Source organism: Chlorocebus sabaeus, chromosome 2 (genome assembly GCF_047675955.1).
Source record: "Chlorocebus sabaeus isolate Y175 chromosome 2, mChlSab1.0.hap1, whole genome shotgun sequence".
NCBI lineage: Eukaryota > Metazoa > Chordata > Mammalia > Primates > Cercopithecidae > Chlorocebus > Chlorocebus sabaeus.
The window spans coordinates 69,927,807-69,938,327 of NC_132905.1; positions in this window are offsets into that span (position 1 = coordinate 69,927,807).

The window sequence follows — 10,521 nt, forward strand, 5'->3', positions numbered from 1 at the left end:
GACTTTCTCCAGGAATATGAATTTTTATGAACTAATTGAATGTTGAGTAATTTGGAAGCTGTAGTGCCTGAATGGGTGCTTCTTGGGAGAAGCTTCTAGGAGCATTTTGGGCTAATCAGACAGCAGCCTGCCTTCTGAATTAGGACAACCCAAAGGCAGAGGGAGCAAATGCTTTGCAAAGGGTCCCACTTGGTGGAGGGGAAAGTAACCTTCACCGTGTAATTGCAGTGGGGGCAGGTCGCTCACTCCCCCACTCCCCTCCCTGGGGCTCCCATCAGCCAGGAGTCTGCTAAAGCCTGCTCTGAAAATGGAGTGATCTGGGCATGATGCTGTCCAGCCCCAGAGACAGAGGCCAGCTTGCTGTCAGAGATAAAAATGGCTGTTGGAAGTGGAGTCAGAAGAAAAATATGTTAATAAAGAATTCTGGGAATTTCAGCCTCCCTTGAGAGCAGGCCTAATGGGGGGTGGTGGGGAGGGCAAGTAGGTAATATGAATAGAAACTTTGCAGCCCAAATGAGCTCCAGAGTGACAATCCTCAGCTGGAAACTGCACATGCCTGCTGTGTACCTGTCACTCACCAATAGGATGCAGAAGCATTGGGAGAATGCCTCTGACCACACGCAAAGCGGCATAGAGCCTTCGTTTCTCCCACGCTCATCCGCAGGCCATCAGTGCACAACTCTGATGCTGGAGGTCATGGTGGGGGCACCATCTGCATGGTGTTCAATGGAGTGACCCCTCCTAAAGCGCATCCCACCCTTCCGTCCTTGTCCAGCAGGAGAGGTCCTGAGGACAGCTCCCCTAAAGCACATCCCATCCCTCCGTCCTTTCCTAGCTGGAGAGTTCCCGACAACAGCTCCCCTTCCTTAGTTCTCTGAGCCTAGGAGGGATCTGGGCATAGAGTAGATGCTCATTGTGTGCTCACGAAATGGACGAGTGAGTAACACCAGATCCAGAGGTGGGAGATCTCTGCACCACCTGTCTGCCAACGGGGCAGGAATTTCACAGTCATTCTTTGGGATCCCTAAGCAAAATAATTTGTATTCTCACCCATGAAGGAAGACATCTTGGGTTAGAAAAAAAGAGATACATTTAATTTATAAAGACAACACTTCAGTTTTCTGAAAGGCACATTGTAAAGCTAACATATTTTTCTTTCCTGGTTAGGCCCCCAAACTTGAACTCAGTGAGGTAGGAGGTCAACTTAGTTAAGGGAGGGAGGAAGGAGGGGGTACTCCTGACAGCGGGTATGCTGGACCCTAGGGGATGAGAGTACACTCATTCTTCAGGAGCAGAGATGAATAAATGCTACATTAAAAACATATATTTTTTGCTTTGCTGTAGATAGCTCCCTTGCAGTTATCTAATGCTGACCAAGTAAATATATTAATACATACATTTCTTCTTCTTTTTCCTCCTCCTCCTCTTCTTCCTCCTCCTCCTTCTTCTCTCTTCTTCTTTCCTTCTCCTTATTCTGTCTTCCTCTTTCCCTCCCTTCCTTCCATCCTTCCTCTTCCTTTTCCTCCTCCTCTTCCTTCTCCCTTCTTTCTTCCTCTTCCTCCGCTTCTCCTTCTCCTCCTTCTCCTCCTCCTCCTTCTCCTCCTCCTCCTCCTCCTCCTCCTCCTCCTTCTCCTTCTTCTTTTGAGACAGGATCTCACTTTGTTGCCCAGGCTGGAGTGCAGTGGTGTAATCTTAGTTCACTGCAGTGTCAAACTCCTGGGCTCAAGTGATCCTTTTGCCTCACCCTTCTGAGTAGCTGGGACTACAGGCACATGCCACTATGCCCAGCTAATTTTTAATTTTCTTTTGGTAGAGACAGGGTCTTGCTATGTTGCCTAGGCTGGTAATTTTCTAAAACTATACTGACAAAAATATGGAAGAAGAGGAGTGCTTCTTGTAAGATGGACTTTTAGTTGCTATTAAAGTCCAAAGAAAGGACTGTAGCATCTGATAAATATGAGAGACAGGAGTATATTATGGACCATAAACACAGACGCATAAATGTTTCTGAGAGACATTACCCTGTGCCCGTAGACAGTCTCCCACCTGTCTCCCACCTTCGGTAATTAAATTAATTCTCTCTCCATGATACTGAGTTTTTGGCTCTATTAGATCACGGAAGAGCTGGTTGTTTAAGAGTTCCCTCTCCCCCTTCCTCCCCTTTCCCCATGTGTGGAAGCTTCCTGAGGTTCTGACCGGAAGCAGATGCCGGTGCCATGTCTCTTTTCTTTATGTGTTACTCAGCCTCGAGTAGTCCTTTATAGCAACACAGACTAACACAGCCCCATAAAAATTACTTTGTAAATTGCCATGTAAACGTCAGCGGCTCTAATTCTGGAATATAATTTTGGTGTGTTTTTTCCCCTGCTGAGGCTGAATATCCATGGCTCCTCCCAGATGTCTTCATGATTAATTACGGCTACATATAATAGAAACGCAAACAGTGTGGATGAGTGCCTGCGCAGCATGCTCACTGCACCTGTGCTGTCTTTCCCCACCCGGCCGTCCTGTGTTAGAGGGTGGAAGACGGGGAGGCACAGGCTGCATCTGTCTACTGAGGGCTCCGCATGGAGGGATTCATGGTGAGGAGAAGCACCCCCACACTCACTCCTCGAGTCTGTCAAATGTCAGAGAATAACGCATTGCTCTCTCCTTGCTCTGGGATGTTGCGCTAAGAGGTCAGGGCCCCCCTCCCAAGCTTGAAGCATCCACATTGAAATACAAGATGGCAGAGCCAGATCAACCATCTTTCTCTGCCAGGGAGCCTCAGAGTCTCGATCAGCCTGGGAAGCTTAATGACAGCTATGCAAGTGCTCTTAGGTTTATTTTGGGGCCTTTCCAAAGCAACAGGGGAAAAGTAATTTTATTTTTATAAAGAAGAGAAAAATACCCTGAAAGCCCTTGCCAGTGGAGCCCTTTCTTCATTTTTCTCTCCAGCTACTTACTGCCTACAAAGCTCTAAACCTTGAAAAAAGGCAAGTTTACTGTTCCTAACAAAGGGTGGTTTATATCCTTTTGCTACAAGACAAATGGGGGAGGGGAGGAAGTTCAGATCTTTCCTTCTGGAGACTATGAAGTTCCGCTGGGGAAGTAGCTGCCCTGGTCTGCAGGTTAAATAAACATGGAACAGATGGGAAGAGTTAGAAGGAATTTGTGAATTCAATGAGACCAGACTATCTTGGTGTTACTGAGTGAAGCAAAGGGTTCCACGGAAAGCCTGGGTTAAGCTCTCTGGCCTCATTAGGTCTGAATAGAGAAGGGTAACGAGATGAATCAATTCCTGACACCGGTTTTATTTACCTGTGGCTCCAATTGTGTGAACGGGCAGCATATTTATCTCTGCTTTAGTCTAAAGATGGAACATATGCCTGTGAGCTCCATTCCATTTAACAAGCTTTTATTGAGCACCTACCATATGCCTGACTCCTAGCTGAGCGCTGCAGGGGGACAAGGAAGAAGTGTAGCATCCAGGAGAGTGTGGAGAGAGGAGGAAGCTTGAGTGCAGATCCCTATAGTTCCACCATTTCGTGACTTGGACCGGCTGCTTAATATCCTCGAATCTCAGTTCCTCGGTCTGTAAGATGGGGCAGTAATACCTCAGGGAGAAATTACACTGCGTGGGGTGACATATGTTAATGTCATGGCTAAAGTCCCTTCGGTTGCAAGTAACAAAGCCCACTTCAAACATAACAAGAAAGGGAATTTCTTGGAAGGGTGTTGGGGTCTCTCCTGGATTTTACCAGGAAGACTAGCCTGGGTGCCACAGGGAGGACAGAGAAGACCAGAGCTGTTCCGGGGCTCAGCAACTAGGAGGGGGTACCTTTACCCTGAAGTCTCCACTAACAAGGCTCTGCCCTGCGGCAATCTCTATGCCACTCTCAGTTCCAGCTCTTCACATACAGTCTGTTTGGTTCAGCTGACTCTGGCCTGAGGGGTAGGCTCCCAGCCTGGAAGCCTGAGTAGGATGGGGACTGGGTGCCTATATGAGTCTCTGGGCTGCCCCGACAAGATACCACAGACTGAGGGGCTGAAACAACTGGGCTTTGTTTAGACACAGTTGTGTAGCTTGGAAGTCCAAGATCGAGGTGTGGGCAGGGTTGGTTTCTTCTGAGGCCTCTCTCCTCGGCTTGCGGATGGCCACCTTCTCCCTGTGTCTTCACACATTTTTCCTCCACGTATGGGTCTGTGTCCTAATCTCCTCTTTTTATGAGGACTGCGGTCAGATTAGGGCCTACCCTAACGGCCTCATTTTAACTTAATTACCTCTTTCATAACCCTACATCCAAATATGGTTACCTTAGGAGATCCAGGGGTTAGGACTTTAACATATGAACTTTTTGTGGCCCACAAGTCAGCCCAAAACAATGTCCTCCAACAGAGAGGCTTGTTAGGAAGACATTCCCAAAGGTGTCCACTCTAGCCACGTCCCTAGCCCAGCAATAGGAACATAGCAGGCTCTCTTCACATTTTGGTACTCTTTCCTTCTCTCTGCAAAGCGCTAGTTCTCTGCCATCAAGGAACTCTTTTTCCCCAAGGGAGATGATGCCTGAAGCTGTGAAACAAATCCCGAGCCACAGGATGAGTGTAGACTTGAGACTCCAGAGTCTGGGATCCGGGTCCGGATCATGCCAGTGCTTACCAAGTGGGTAAGAGATGTCAGCTTTTAGGTCAGTTTCTCATGGATGAAATGGGGTGGATAGGTAGAGGCAAGTGGGCCCAATGATTCCATGATTCAGTGATTCTAAGCCTCGCCTTGGTTCAGGGCAGAGCGCCAAAGTGAGGGGTAAATAATTGGTGTTGACGAGAGTTGCTGGGAAAGCCTTTGTGCGTGCTCAAAATGGAGTGTTTCCCATAATCCGTGTTTGGGCTGGAGCCAGTCATCATCTATGACTGACTGCACTTTTTTGGTCAGAAGCAACTTGTCTCTTTTTCTTCTGACAATAAAATAAAATAAAGTTCTGCCCTTCAGAGCCAAAGCAGCACATATTTTGAAGGGAAGTCTCAGAGAAAAGCACTTTCTGCTCATTTCCCTCCATCATCAGCCTGTCTGCCCCAGCTCCCGCTCTGGCAGACACTGCTGGGGGCTTGGCAGAACTGGGATTGCTGCTCTTGAGATTCTGAAGGCCAGTGACTGAAAGAGAAGGCGCCGGAAAGGGTCTGTCAGGACTCTGGTGACAAATGAAGGATTTAGGACAAGAGTCAGATAAGACAAAGAGAAGGAAGATGCCCTCAACTCTGAGTTCTGGAATGAAATTTTCTCAGGGAGTTGCCACAAGGACACTGTCCTCGGTTTCCTGTGTGCTTGGATGAATCTTGGGGCTTTTACTTTACACATGGAACCTCTTCTTGAGATTTGAGGGGCTCCATAAATCATACCCTCTCTCCCCTGCCAGACTCCTAAGCCAGGACAAAAGGAGAGGAGAATGTGCCTCGGGGGCACAGTAGTGGGTTTCCTAACAGAAACCAGAGACTCAGAGGCCAGCAGAACTGATGGGAAGGAGGGATGCGCTGAATGGCATGTGCAGTCCCAGGTCTACACCTGACGGGTTCTGAAAGACAAGCAGGAGCAGCAGCTGAGCTCTGCTGGTCCAGCTTCTCTTTCCAGCAAATGAGGGGTGGTCATAGAGCCTGTTTACGTATCTCCGCCCAAATCTCTGGTTGAAATGTAATCCCCAGTGTTGCAGGTAGAGCCTGGTGGGAGGTGATTGGCTGATGGGGGCGGATTTCTCATGAATGGTTTAGCACCATCCCCTTGATACTGTCCTCACCATCGTGAGTCAGTTTGTGAGATCTGGTTGTTGAAAAGGGTGTAGCACCTCCCCCTCCATCTCTTGCTCCTGCTCTGGCCCTGTGCCTGCTCCCCCTTTACCTTCTACCATGATTATGAGCTTCCTGAGGCCACTCTAGAAGCCAAGCAGATGCCAGCATCATGTTTCCTGTAAAGCCTGCAGAACCATGAGCCAATTAAACCTATTTTCTTTACAGATTACTCAGTCTCAGGTATTTCTTTATAGCAATGCAAGAATGGCCTAATACAGGTGGCCAGGGGCAGAGGGAGGCTGAGTGTCAGGTGAATGGATGTCATGACTCATAGAAGGAAAGATCAGGAACAGGAAGAAAAGCTTCCCCACAACACTGCCACTTACCCCAAAACAACTCACCCAGCATAGTCAGGTGTGAGGTCTTTACTGAAGGTTTGGAAGGACAGAGGGCAGGCTCACACTGCGTGACACTGATGGCTTAACCTTGAGTATTAGCCATTGGCCTCCTTATCTCAGAAGTCCTTTGGCCCTGCCACCAAGAACTGTTCCCTGGCCACCTGCTTCCCAGCTGCAGCTTCCTCTGGTGTTGCTAGAGCCTTCCCTCCTGAAAGGTGCTTCTCCTGAATTCCTCTTACGATGCAGAGAGAATTTTGAGTCTTCGTCCCTCTGTTGGACATCTAAGGAACACTAAAGGGCTCAGCTTCACACACGATCATCTATCTACTTCAGCATCTCGGAAGAGCTAGCAGGGATGTTGACATTTCAGGGTTTCCATCCTCTCTCCTTTATCTGTGTAGATGGAAGGGAACAGATATGTAGGTGTGGCAGATGTGTAGGCAGAAGTGAAACCATCAGTTTGGGTGTTCGGGAGCATTCTTTTCATTTATTATAGGGACCTGCCTACCATAATGCAGGAAGTGGTCTTCCAGATATTAAATAGGATCATGAAATCAATGGCATGAGTCTTCACAAGTAGGTCAATTATCAATTAATCAATTGAGATTTTACTGTTGAGAACGATGTGCACTATGGAACAATTCTTTTTCCAAATGAAATCCAGATTTCAATTCTATTTATTGAATTATGAACAGTTCATTTTTTCCTGCAAATTTAAATTGCTGCCTAAACTATTTACTGAATATACACATTGCTCTGTTTTTGGACTTTATTTTACAACAACAGACCCATTTGTCTATTGCTGTACCAGTAGCATACTTTTAAAATTATGGTCACTTTATAGTTACCATATTTTGATATCTTCTATATAAAATCCTTCCATCATTGTGCCTTTTCCAAAAAACTCTTGGCTTCATGTATGGATTTTTACTTCCCATTGATTGGTTGGTTGGTTGGTTGGTTTCTGAGACAGGGTCTCTGTTGCCCAGACTCCAGTGCAGTGGCTCAATCATAGCTAACTGCAGCCTCGACCTCCCAGGCTCAACTAGTCCTCCCACCTCAGCCTCCCAAGTAGCTGGGATTACAGGCAAGCACCACCACACCTGGCTCCTTTTTTGATTTTTTGTAAAGATGAGGTTTCACTATGTTGCACAGGCTGATCTCAAATTCTGGGACTCAAGCGATCCTCCTACCTCGGCCACCCAAAATGTTGTGATTATAAGCGTGAGCCACCATGCCTGGCCCCCACTGATTTTGTAAAAGTCAGCTTTTTGTGGCATATTTTACATAGGATCAAATTAGTAAAAAATGAAATGTACAATTTGATGAGTTTGACACATATATACCCTCACGTAACCACCTCACAATTACAATGTAGCATATTTATATCACCTTAAAAAAATTCCCTTACGCCCCTTTAGAGTCAATTTCCTCCCCAGCCCTGGCCCACTGTGCTTTCTTCTGTCGCTATGCATTTTCCTTTTCTAGAATATTATATGAAGGAAATCATACTGTATGTAGTCCTTTGTATCTGACTTTCCTTCACTTAGCAGAATGCTTTTGAGATCATCCATGTTATTGCAGGAATCACTAGGTTGTACCTTTTTATTGCTGCTGGTGATCCATCGTATGGATATACTACAATTTGTTAACCCACTGATGATGGACATCTGGGTGGTTTCTAGTTTTATGCTGTTATGACTTCTTTTTTATTTTTATTTTTTTTTGAGTCAGGGTCTGGCTGTGTCACCCAGGCTAGAGTGCAGTGGCACGATCTCGGCTCACTGCGGCTCATTGCGGCTCACTGGCTAATTTCTGTATTTTTAGTAGAGATGGGGTTTCACCATGTTAACCAGGCTACTCTTGAACTTCTGACCTCAGGTGATCTGGGAGGCCTGCCTTGGCCTCCCAAAGTGCTGGGATTACAGGTGTGAGCCACCGCATCTGGCCTTGTCACGAATAAAACTTCTAATGAATATCTACATACAAATTTTTGAGTGGACACAGGCTCACATTTCTCTTGGGTAAACACCTATGAGTAGAATTGCTGGGTCATATGGTAAGTCTATGTTTAACTTTATAAGAAATGTTTAGGTGTTCCAGTTTCTCTGCATCCTCACCAGCACTTGTTACTGTCAGATTTTAAAATTTATTCTAATAGGTCTGCAGTGGTGCCTCATCATTATTTTCATTTGCATCTGCCTAATAACTATGATAAATATCTTTTTCATATGCTTGTCACATATATATACCATTTGGTAACACACCTATTCAAGTGTTTTGACCATTTTTTAAAAACTGGGTTTCAGTTTTCTTACTGCTGCACTCTGGTAGTTCTTTTTATATTCTAGATCTTTTGTTAGGTATTTAAAAAATATTTTCTCCCAGTCTGTAGCTTGACTTTTTATTCTCTTAACTTTTCACTGAGCAAAAGTTTTTGATTTTGAAGAAGTTCAATTAAGCAACTTTATCTTTTTTGGTGTCATATCTACGAACTCTTTGCCTAACCCCAGATTACAAAGATTTTCTCCTGTGTTTGCTTCTAAAAAGTTTAACGTTTTTCATTTAGGTTTGTGATCTATTTTGAATTTTTTTAATAAGGTGTGAGGTTTATGCTGAAGTTTATTTATTTTGCCTCCGGATGTCCAATAGGTCCACACTGTTTGTTGGAAAGCCATCCTTCTTCCAGTGAATTGCTTTTCACCTTTGTCAAGAATCAATTGGTTCTATCTGTGTGGGTCTGTTTCCAGGCGCTCTCTTTTGTTCTGCCAATACCACACTGTCTTGGGGAGGTAGATAAATAGTTCACTCATTTGTTAGGACTCTGGCTACACTTTTACTGAAAGAAGTGCTTTAAAACATTGCCAGTTCGATCTGGCCCCACCATGTCTGGGTCTTCGCTACCCCTGTCCATCCGTCAGAGTCCCACAGCACTGGGAGCTTCTGGAGGGCAGGGATAGTGACATTCTTTTTGATAAGCCCAGCACAGGACCTGCCACACAGCAGGTGCCCAATCATATTTGTGGGAAAAAATGACTAATGGTTCACTGGGTAAACACTGTCTACATTCAAGAATACAGACAAGAAGTCGCATTTAGAAGGAGGCTTTTAATCACAGAGTGACCATTCTACAAACAGGGAGCAGAGACATTTTTGCTGTGCTGCAGCACTCAGAAACTTTTTTTTTTTCTTTAAGTATAGTCTAATTCAGATGAAGAAAATATACTTGCTTGCTACCCCAATCAAAATGAAATAATTATATTAAATGCCATGGAAAAAAAAATGACAGATATTTATACCTAAGATTATCTATTTTACTCAGTAAAAGAGTACGATGAGGAAACAGGCACTGCCTTTCACCTTCCAAAATGGCCATATCCAGGCATCTTTGGAAAGTGAAAGCCATGGAGCCTTATCATCCTTCATCCTGAAGTGGATTCAGGTTTGTATTGGAAAATTCAGTCGCTCTCAGGCTGCTTCTTGCTGCTGTAAAAATCCTTTCTGGTATGAAATTGTCAAGAGAGCAACACAGAAGAATTTCTTTGAGTCTTCTGTGGGACAAGAAAATAGCTCGATAAGGCAGTTTTCCATAATGGTGTTCTTTATCGTGAAATGTTAGCTGCTTTGCCTCTGAGCTGTTAAGGGTTGACATGTGTGTCTTTTATTACACCTGTCAGGGGAGGAAAGCATGTCAGAAACCCAGCCTGAGAAGCCCTACTTCCTTCTCTGATGTTTAATTTCTCACATCTCCGCTTCAGACAGTCTGGTCTAGCAGACAGGCAACAAGGCCGAGGAAGCTGGCTCCAAGTCTTCCTAAATTCTCAGGAACTCCGTGTTCCTTCCTTCTAAGGAAAGGGAAATAGGATGTAGCCCATCACCCTGCCGCACCATCTTCACTGAGACAGAATCATAAGAATGATGATGCTTAAGTTGCCATTTGGCGTCACATCCTTGACAGTTGGCTGTCTTGCTTTCTTGAATTTTTTTTTTTTTTATTGTCAGCTAGACATTTTTCTTCTTCAAATAAAGCAGTACTCCACTGGAATGTTGCTTCAATTTTAATTGTGTTGTCTTTGGATGGAGAAGAATTTGAAGTTCTACTTTTATAATAACCACACCAAATGACTTACTTAAATTGAAAGTGAACAGTCAGTTACGTGTTTGGTTTTCAGTCATGATGTTGTATATGAACGTTATGAAAAGGTAAGTGCCATCTATGTTGACTTTGAAAAAATATACATATAAAAATCACTATGGCCTTTCTAGAAACACCGAAAGCCAAATACAGTCTTAACATTGAAACGTGAGTTTGAGGAATAGGGCCACATTTTAACAGCTTGACAGGCCTCAGTTTCAGCTGCTT